Source organism: Antrostomus carolinensis, unplaced genomic scaffold (assembly GCF_000700745.2).
Source record: "Antrostomus carolinensis isolate BGI_N321 unplaced genomic scaffold, ASM70074v2 scaffold18994, whole genome shotgun sequence".
NCBI lineage: Eukaryota > Metazoa > Chordata > Aves > Caprimulgiformes > Caprimulgidae > Antrostomus > Antrostomus carolinensis.
Window position 1 is genome coordinate 16,930 of NW_010313018.1, and position 11,517 is coordinate 28,446.

An 11,517-nucleotide genomic window follows, 5' to 3' on the forward strand; every position below is an offset into this window, starting at 1 on the left:
TCAAGTTTTAAAAGTCCCAGTTTCTTTGAGCAGATGAGGTATAATAATATGTATTTTAAAAAATATCTGAAATATGTTATGTTGGGCAGTTAGCTACACCCAAGAAACAAATGCAGATTTTACTCCAAGTCAAATGTTTTACAGATCAATTAAGATTTGAATGTTTGTTATAAGATTATAACAAGAATTTATGATAATGTTTCTTCAAAACTACTCTCAGTGAAAAGCAAGGACACATTCAGAACTAATAACTTTTCTCCCTGAAGCTCTTGCATATATGTTTAGTCACCAAAATGCCTGAATTGAATTGGTAATGTAAATGTCAGTTATTGTTAACCAAGATTAATATGTTTCAGGCCAAAGGTATGGTATTAGCGTAATGGTGATTTACTATGTAAGTACTTGAGGCTAAAACAACTTGCCAACAAATAGCAATTTTAAGTTTTACGGTACTGATTCGAAGAGTTTAGGTTTGCAGCCCAACGTGGAATAGTGCATTTTTGTTCATTAGCCCTCAGGATGTTTGATTCTTTTTCTTTTTTAGCAGAACATCGTATTTCTTTCACAAAGATGAGAGTGAGTTTGCAGTATGGTAATCTGCAGTTAGCTGTAATTAGTTATGATGACAGAGTTGAATACGATTGCCAGGATTGTAAATCAGGGGCTACACAGGCTTCTGCAGTGTAACACCATAAATCTCACACTATGGTTTACAAACTATATGAGCTTTAGAAGCTTTGGTGTGGAAGGAAGTGATAATCTCTTTGTAAAGTAATTATAAAGGTAAGTTGCATGTTTACTTGCATAAACAGGTTACACCATGAACCTTCATCAAGATTTTTCTCAGTTCCAAATGTTCCTGTCCTAAACTTTCAGGCACTCTGTCCATAATTTCTGTTATTTTTTTTTTTAAGCAGCTGGCAGATGAGTGTTAGATACAGTTGACCTTTCTGCTTGTTATATACTGAAAAGCAGAATGATGCTGATAATTTTGTGCTAAAAACATCAGCAGTATTCCATTAAACATTTTAAAGCAGTGTATATTAAACAAATGCTATACACTTCCTTGTAATTGTTGCTCTTAATAGTAACAGTGTTTATTAATCAAATAAAGACCTTGATTTAATTGCTAGGATCGTTGCTGTTTGTTATGAAAATGTGCTTTAAAAGAAATCCAAACCCTCAAAAACCAGTTATTGTCTGAGAACTTGCCATGTTGTATTTGTCACAGCAGTGCATACCCAGCCACCTGTAATATTTCTGACTTAAATTAACCAATTAGTTTTATGTTAGGCCATTAATGCTGTAGCTATTTAGGAAGTATGCAGAATATTTATGTTGGGTTACTTATGTGACGTATTTTAAAAATGATCACATTTCAAGTATTTTGATCTACCTAAAGTATTTGCTTAGAATATTAGTTAATTCCCAGAATTATACCACATTTGAAAAACCCGATTAACCAGGAAAATACAAAACCCTAATAGAGATTTATAGAGATCATCTGAATAATACATAACTGTACATTTAATAAACATCTTCCTAAATTGTTGATCTGATTCTAAGATGTCTTGCATTCCTGACACATTTTTGTAGTTTTGTTCTGTGCTGTGAATTTTGGCCAAACAAGTAAAACTGCATTCTGAGATTTAACTTTCCCTGATTTGTTTTTTTTTTAACAATCCCAATGCTTGTTTCAGTTAGCCGAAACCTTTTTAATCAGCTTAAATATTTAATCTCTTATACTGAACTAAATCTGAGATGTAGTAATAATTCTTTTAGCAAATGGAAAGTTTGCACTATCTCCTCGTCTGACTGAAATTACGGATCTAGAGGAATGTACTTAAATTATTTCAGTACAATCTGTTGTGAAGCCAGATATTTATTAGGAGCTTATTTGATGGTATCTTGGGTTGGGCAGCTGTTAAAAGGCCACCTTGCCTGACCTCCTTCCTACCCCTCAGAGAAAGGCTGAAATGCATGCACTAGTTTTGCCCCAATTTTTTCTCCACCGCAGTTTCATATTTCTTCTAACTGTAGTCATGGTCCCCTCTTGGATATCCTGAGTAGTCTGAAGTCATTTGAGGAAAAATCTTGTAGCTTCCCAAGTGTGGTTCTCTAGAGTAAACAGAAAACTAACTTTGAAAAGGGGAATGTCTTCTTACATTGTTCTCTGAACAAGGATTTTGTCTTGAGCTAGGTGGTCTGATCAAAGCCAGCTCTGGTATGTGCCAGTAAGGCCTCTTAACCGAGTTCATTACTCAGGTGCTGTAACACAGTGAGGTGGTTGGGTTGCTTTTGGTTTTACAGTGGCATTGCTTGATGTCAGGTTGATGGCTCTGGGTGCTCTTCACCAAGCAGTGTGGATGCTTCTTGTCGTATGCTTCTCACTCACGTGGTTATCATACTTCTTTCATTTCTGATCCCATCTGGGGATAGTCCAGACTCATATTCTTGCAATTCTGTTGCGTTCAAAGGCCTACACAATCAAGAAATAAATTTGTTATCAGCTCCTGTGATAAAATACAGCCAGTTTCAAGTTTGACAACAGCATACTAATACAATTACTAGTATTTCTTAATACTGCATTCCTGAGCTCCTAAACCAAAGAGTGGCTGCAGGGACAGTTTGACAGATAAAAACATATATAGTTGTTAGAGTTTAAATAGTTATTTGCCTGCAACCATAATCTGTTTTTTTTTTTTTAGTTTAATTCTGTTGGAGAAGTTTCAAAGATAAATATGGTGTGTAATAAGCCTTTGCAACCTCTAATTTGTGAAGGAGTGTCTGTCCAGTTAATACTTGCTCATTGAAGCAAGGGGTTTTGAAATAGCTGAAGTACGAACTGTAATTACTGATGTCTGTTTCCTATTCACCTATGGCTTCTGGCATTTGATCAAAAAATGTAATGTATTGCTTAATCTCAAGAGCATTCCCCACTTTCAAAAATATTTACTTTATGAGAATTTTACAGCACTAAATGACCTCAGCAAAACCAGAGTAGATTTTTATTTGGCATTGTTCATATGTAGTTAATCCACCAACAAGTATTTTTCCTGTTATTTCTGAACGTTGGTAATTCAGATATGCATGTATTTATAATGTACCTCTAGTGCAAGCTCAAAGCATTATAAGAAGTTTTAAATATATTAATAATAGGGCAGGTTTTTTACTTCACAAATGGGGTGGCTAAAAAGAGGAATACAAAGGTTGGGTGATTTACATAAGGGCAACCTGCAGCCTGTGGGCAAATGGAATCTCCTGGTTTGTGTGCAGTTTGTCAAAGCTGGAAATAACATGGAGAAAAGTCGTGAACAAATGTGAGGCAGGTGTCCAAATTTCTTTGAAAGCCATCGGGAATTGGGTACCTCATTACTGTCTGTCCTACTGAGAGGGTAAAAACCTGGGATATTGAATGCACATGTTCCAGGCATCACAAGAGTATGTGGAAGCCCTAATTTCATTTGAGAAAAGTTGTCATCTTTCTTGTTGAAAAACACCTGCATTGCTTTGATCTGCCTCCAGCTGTGTTTATTATACCATCAGATCTTGTCTTCCCGATTTCCTTGGGACTGTGTGTAACAGAGTTGAGAGTTTTTTTTTCTGTTTCTTTGCTTAGAGTCAGAATATAACATTTTCTCCTCAAAAAGCATAAGAGTTAAACAGATACTAAGAATGCAAAGAGCCAGCTTTATAATGAGCTCTACAGATTGTGCATGTGATGGTTCTTACCGTGGTCATTCTTTGATTATGTTCATAAATATGATGGGCACCGTCTGAGGAAGGAGAAAGCTATTTGCATTGAGAAGACAGCGTCATGCCAAGATGTTGGTTGGGTTTGAAATCGGAGAACCATGTCAGTTATTGAACCGTCATCCTAACTTAATTAGTACATTAATTTCTCTTGGAGTTTGCCAGGTATGCAGACTGCTCGGCTCATACAGATGAAGTGACTTCAGGTCAACATAAAGTGACCACAGATTGAAGTGAGCAGTTGTGTTTCTGTTGTGTGTCTCAGAATGAGCTATCCTTTCGCAACTTTTTTTGCTGTAACTGAGTGCAAATTCATGTGATATAAGAAAAAATGGGGAAATAAAGATTCTTACTCAAATGAGAACCAGCTGCTCTCTATCAGATAGCAAAAAAGGGAGGATTTTTGTTCATCCTTTTTGGCAGCCTATCTGAAATGACCAATATATTCATATATGCCAAACAGCAAGTGTTAGATATTGAATAAAGCGTAATGCTGCCTGTGGAATCTCTTAGCTAGATGGTATCTATGGTATTTGAAAGCTTTCTGTGTAGAGAATTGGTTGCTGATCTTGTGGGACCTTCCCTAATGCTGAAATGTTAGTTGGCCTCTACTGCTAGAGACTGTTAATTCCAAATTAGTAGCCCCTGAATTTACCAGAACTGCTGAGATAAGGAACAATCACCTGCATCTTCTGTGATGAAAAATCATCACATCCTGTTGAGAACTGAAAAGATTCCTAATGTAACTGAGGGATTGAGGTGGGTTTGTTTTTGTGTGGTTTGTTTTGTTTTTTAAACATTGATTCCTCATCTGTAGAATTTACTAAAATACCTTTTCCACAATTGTATTCTAAGTGTCTGCAATAAGGTAGGTTTCTAAGAAAGCCCTAAATAAAGCTAGGTCTGATGTGCTAGTATGAACTGTAGATGCTCAAAGAACGTTGGAGCGTTGGCCCATTGCATGGTTCTGCTTCTATTGCCATCAAAGAATGTGGCATGGAGCTGTTGTTTTCTCCCAGAATTAATGAAGAGAAGGTTGAGAGCAGCCTGCTAGCAAGAGCTGTCCTCTCTGTTATCTGCTGAAGGAGTACACAAGCTGCAAAGAGGGAGAGTCAGCCAAATGGGCATTTCCGATTTGAATACTTTTCTCTTTATAGAAATACATTTATGAAATGTCCTCCACTCCCACCACAGCAATGCCAAGGGCCTTTCCTGCAGAAATACAGACATCACTGAGGTTTCTTTGTTGATTCTAACAAACAACATTATTTTAAAATAAGCTTTGCTTTAGGTCACTTTAATTTTTAAAGAGCAGCTCAGAGAAGGGATTTGGATGCACTTTGTCAAGCAACAGCACATTTTTCCAGGCTCCTCAGGGCTGCAGTTTCATGTCATACCTTTATCAGGCTTTTTAAAGATCTGTGTTCCACCTCGCACCCTGGAGTAGACTGCCTGCCATTGGGGTCAGGATTTCAGGTTACCCATCTCTGGTGTGTTTGAGCAGTCCTTCCTTCCTTTCCAATCTCTTCTTCCTAAAGGAAAAAGTTTTATTTTTAAAACAATTCCTTTCAGTGATCCAGTTTAGAGTGCAACTCCACAAATGGTTGTGGATGTTTAATTGGAGGAGTAGTAGAATGGGAGCAAAAGGAAGGATGAAGTTCCTACAGAAGAGGAAAGAGAGGGAACGAACCTTTTATACTGGCATGATCGCAGGTCACACTGTACTCAAGGGCCCTGTACTCAGTTTTAGTCTGACAGTGTCCCCATGGGAATCTGCCTGCATTGATTTTGATAGCTGATGATAATGCTGGTTGTTGTTAGGTATAATTGTGGATTTGAAGCATAGAATCATTTGATGTAATTAATTTTTTTTAATAATTTGTTCAAAAATCCCATGCTCTAGGAGTATGTTGCCAGTCTTTTTCATCATGAAAGTGGCACAGTTTAGCTACAGGATAATCTCTGGGGATCATATTCTGCTGCCCTCAATCAAAGAAGAGCCTTTACTCCAAAACTGGTTGCACTGGAACAAATAAGGGTGATAAAATTTGTATGAAAACAAACTAAACTGGAGATGTGGACCTGCCTTTGCTAAGGGGAATGGATATTAGCTCCTATTGCAATGCTGTGTGGAGAAGGGTGTATAAATCTTTAAACTCTGAAGGCAACTGTTAGATGGTGAAAATGAAGCAGGCACTGCTGTGTTTGGTGCTGCTAAACATCATTTAGCACTTAAATGCTAGTGAGGCCTGTACAGAAAGAGCTCTCCTACATGTTAACTGCCTTGCAGGTGCCTGAGCTCTGTTCTTCTGCATTAATATTCATTGGTCCTAACACCTGCATGTTGCCAGAGTTCTATCAGATATTTACAGATCCTCAAAATGTGATTCCCAGTGGATTTAATGGGCTTCATCAAAAGATCTGGGCCTTAGTTCTAAGGTTTCTGGAATATTGGTTTTCTTACAGTCTTGAGTAAGGTGAAGTGGAAAGGGTTGTGGAGGAGTTTTTAACTAATAGCTGCAAGGAAGTGTTGTGAGATGTCCAGGCTTCAGAACTGATTTATCTGATCCAAGGAAAAAGGTATATTGAAGCTGGGGAAAAAAAAAAAAAACAAACCAAAAAAAACCCAAAACCAAACCAACAAACCTTAGAAAAGGAACTGAGAGCAGAAAAGGCTGGAGAACTGGAGATAAAGGCAGACAATGGGTTGGTGGAAACTCTCCCAGCTCCACTGATGTCAACGGGGAGATAGTTTCTGTCTATTAAAAAGCAGATGCTTGGTTTACGCAAGTTGCGAGTGCATCACTTGCTGTTATTTAGGTACAGGGAGGTGCTAAACAACTCACTCAAGGCTGCCTGGATGTTGTTTATATTTCAGCATGTGAGCTCTGTAAGTTCAACACAGTTATTGCTGTAACAACAACAAAGACCTTCCTAGGAATGTTTTTGTGTTGTTTAATGAGAGCTTATCACAGCTGGCATGTCCCTTTCATTACCCTCATGTAAGAGAACCAGATGAATGCTGCTGGAAGTGTACTGGTCACCATCGCTGTAGACAGACTGGTAAGACCTGGAATAACCACCAAATAGACCATGTATGACACATTTTTGGTGCCATTTGGGAATGCCCACACCTTCATCAACAGAGTTCCGTAGTTTAGAAGGAGGAATTTCATGGGTTATACAAAGTGATCAGCTCATTGGTTAGTGTAATCTAGAGAGAATGTTTCTGTAATCCTGAAAACTAGCTGAAAGCATTTCCCTGTGGTTGTGAGATGGGGAAAATAAAGCTATAAACCTCTGCTTGTCATATCTGAGCTCCCTCTGGTGTAGACAGAACATGTACTGCTTGCACAGATGTCAACAAAATACTACCTGAGTAGCAATTTTACTCTCGTTGCCCCTTAGTCAAATGCTGTTCCTTTCTATCGCACTGACCATGCTCATAGCTCAGAGCTGGGGCTGCTGACTCACAAGGGCCCAAGTATGAAGGTAAATACACTCATTTTTTCCCCAATAAGAGCACAAGCAGGTTAGGAAAGCTGGCCAAGGCCATGGAGATTATGACTCATGGGTTACAAAGAGACCTGATCTCAAATTAATGATAACCAAGCACTGGCAACATGACATTTGATTTTTATACAGTGAGAACCTGGCAGCAACCCTTATGATTCACAGGTAATCTCTTATAGGCGCTATTTTCCACTGCTCATAACCCATAGGTCTTACGTATTTTGCCTTTCTCCCAGATTGAATATTTTCAATTGACTTAATTTTTGTCATAACTAAATGTCAACTAGAAATTTATGAGACATAATCACATCTAGGATGCAAATTATTGTTGAAATAGGATTTTGGGAAGGATTGTTAGAAATTTACAACTCCTCCCATGTTATTTGTCGTGAAATTCATCCATTTTGATGCCAAATCAAGAGCTGTATAATCCTTATTGCACTAATTTGCTAGTGTGATATGCCACAGACAAAAGATTTTCTGTACCAAGAATGAACAGAAGCTTTGTTTGAAATCTTTTATATAGCCCAGTATTTCAGATTTAGCATCGAGTGGCACTGCAAATGTTCATATCAGTTGATATTTAGAGCACTGCTCAGCAGTGCAATTCATTATACAAGCATAGAATTTTACTTCTAGAAAAAAATAAGTGGAAGTGCTTAGATCACATAGACTCCATTAGAAATAGGATGTCCATCTAATAATAGAAAAAATGTGTGAATTCGTCCTGAGGATAAATGAGTACAGCTCTATTGAAGCAAGTGGTCTTTTTATATAAGTGGAATTGCACATGTTTTCTCCAGGGATCAGTTCAGTCCACTTTGCCTTTGTAGTCTACACTGAAATTCAAGATAGGAAAAACTTGCAGAGTATTTGCATGCACTAAGTGCCTGGCGTAGATCAGAGTCTTTATTTTTCATTTTTGCTAGCAGTACAATCATTTAAAATTAAAGAAAAAATAAAACAAGTAATTAATCCTGTATGAATGTTCAAACATTCTGTTACTAAGAGTTATTTTCTCCCCCTAGACCTTGGACTTCCTCTGTGTGTGATCCAAGAAGGCGAGTAAAAGTCCTTTCCAGGAAAATACAATTTTCAAGTACCCTGATTGTGCTATGATACTTGCTCTACCTGAATCTTTTTAGATAACAGGCATCATGCTGTCTTTGGTTTATTTATCTCTGATCGAAGAGCAGGGGAACATAGAAGTGGCAGTCAAGGAACATATCAGGGGTGTATACACAGTTTGTGATAGCAAGATCAAGCAGAACTTGTGAGAACGAGAATTTTCTTCATCTAGAAATTCAGCTGTGCTCGTAATAAGATCCACCCTCACAAAGGAAAAAGAGCAATCTGGAAAAACCTCTCTCCCCCAACTCCATCCCCTTGAAAGGACAGTCTGATCTTGTTTTTAAGGTATGGATTTGGACCCTGGATATTTTTCCATGGTCTTTTTCAGGCCAGGCTAAGATCATTCTGTCACAATTCAAGCTGGCTAACAACCAGCCAGCTCCAATCCCAAATCTGTGCAGCTCTATTAGTGTGGTGCTGTGTCCACTCTATTAAACCTTCCGAGTCCCTAAGCCTTGTTTGCAAAAAATCCGGAGAGACATTCCTCAGAATATCATAGTTCAATATTCAGCACTGGCACCATTTCACAGTGAGACCTTGGAAAAAGTGCTCTGAGCCAGATTTTTAAACATGCAGAGCCATCCCAGAGCCCACGGTTAAAATGCTACTGATCTTCTAAAAGACACTGCTCAGTTGCAATCTCTGTTTTTGCCAGAGGGTATATATAAAGCCACTCAAACTTTTGACACTGCCTCACAGGGAGGCTGTGAATGAACTTGTGCATTAACCCCTAAGTACAGGCACTCTCTTTTTGATCCAGTGGAAATTTAATTATTTATACAAACCGACATGACACTTCTAGGGAGGATCAGTCAACCCTGGGATACGCGGTACCTCAGTGGCTGGGATATTTCCTCAGCTGTAAGAAGGGTGTCCTCCAGACTCTAGTCCAGATTTGACAGAAGAAATAAAATATTTTAACTTTTCTGATGACTACTTTGGTGAAAAGTTAATTCCTGGTGGGAAGCTGGTTGCTTTCTGTCCATCTTAGCACAGGTGGGATGCACAACTCTTGGGAGAACCCCAATAAGGAAGGACATCTTGCCTGGTCTGAGGGAAGTGCCTGTTTTTAGGCTTATTTGTATAATCTCAGCCTGCTGCCTCTACAGTTCAGCTGTTCAGGTTCTCCTTAAGCTATGGTGAAGGGGAAGAACAGGCCTTACTTACCACAGGGAGAGGGTGTTCCTGTGCTGAGGGACCTCACGCTTCCATGCTCAACCTCTCAGCATTGCAGTACCTGAACTCTTTAGGAGATACAGCCGTGATGTCTCACTCTTGTTTTCTAATCAGGAAAAAAGGAATCTTCATTCTCTAACCTCTTCTTTGTGTTACCTGCTTACAGCGAAGCTCTTTGCTGTGTTGCTGCTACACTCAGGCCAAAAAACAAACACAAAACCGATCTTGACAGTGTCCTGTGCTGCAGAGGGGAACAGCTTTCCTTTGGCATTGATGAAGGGGAGAGAAAAGGAATGAGATTTTACATGAGTGGTGGTTGATCCCATGAAAGACTCTGTGGAGGAACCTGTGAGAATACTGTGTCTCTAACCAATGCCTGAGCTCTCAATTCTTTCTGACTGACAATACACCTGGACAGAGGTCTATGTAGTTAGAAGAATAAAGGCTTTCACCATCTGACCATAGTTGCTTCTTCCTCCCCCACTGTACAATTATCTTCTTAGAGGATTTTTTTATTTATTTATTTTTAATACAGAATGGCTCTGGTGCACCCATGCAGCCTGGTTCCTTTGGCAAACCATTTGTCTTATATTGGTGCTTGCTACTGATTCTCCAGGACAGTAAGTGTTCTTCATCTTCTTTCTTCCAGATGTCTCAAATGGTGGGTCAGCCACACTTGTCTTTTGTGGTCTGAAAGTAACTATAAGGGGTTATAAGACCAAAAGGGACAAAGAAACATGATTAATTCTGCCATGATTTATATAAAAATCTGTGTGAGAAAGAAGGATAGAATCTGTTTTACACAAGCAGGTAAGTAACAGTACATGGAAATGCCAACTTCCAGTTATTTTAAAATGAGATCAAAGATGACTACTTCTTTGTTAATTATCAAGAATTAAATTTTGGCTTTCCTCATGTGGAAAGAATGAAGGTAAAGGTACAAGAGCAATTTAGTTAACTTCTTGTGGTAGGCTGACCTTCGCTGGATGCCAGATGCCCACCAAGGTACTCTATCACTTCCCTCCTCAGCAAGACAGGGCAGGGGGGGGGAGAAAAAAAGATGGAAAAACTAATGGGTCAAAATAAAGGCAATTTCATAAAAGCAAAAGCAAAGGCCATGCAGAGAAGCAGAGGAAAACAGAATATTTATTCTCTAGTTCCCATCAGCAGGTGATGTCCATCCACTTCCTGGTAAGCAGGGCTTCAGTAAGTGTAGCAAAGTTGTTCTGGAAGACAAACGTCATAATAATGAATGCCCCCCTTTCCCCCTCTGTTCTTCTAGCTTTTATTGCTGAGCAGACATCACATGGTATGGAATATCCCTTTGATCAGCTTGGGTCAGCTGTCCTGCCTACGTCCCCTCCCAAGATCTTGCCTACCCCCTGCCTACTGGTGATGGGGGGAATGTTGGAGAGACAGCCTGGATGCTGTGTGAGCACTGCTCAGCAGTAGCCAAAACACTGGTGTGCTATCAACACCTTTCTAGCTCCCAAAGCACAGCACTATCAGGGCTGCTTCGAGGGAAATTAACTCCATCTCAGCCAGACCCAATACACTTCTTGTGTATCATTGTGCAAGAGGTACCTGTGAAGAGGGCTGCATCAGTTCAGAAGAGGCATGCACTTGAGAGCTCAGAGGGTGTACTTCCAAATTGTATTACAAGCTGAATTTGAATTTTGTCCTGAGTCTAAGGCAGGAAGACCAATGAGACAGAGTCATTTGCAGGAGATATTGGACATAGAATCCCATTTAGAAATATTTATCTGATCTCTTTATGCTTCTTTAACAATAGCTACACATGGGGCATAAGGGGTTGAAGAAGCCTGTGAAATGACCCATTTTTATGGGAGAAAGGAAATGTTACAATTCAACTTTTCTTCCCCAAGGTGTCTGTTGTCCTTTCTGAAGAACTAGATATTGCACGGTGGATAGCAGGGGCTATAT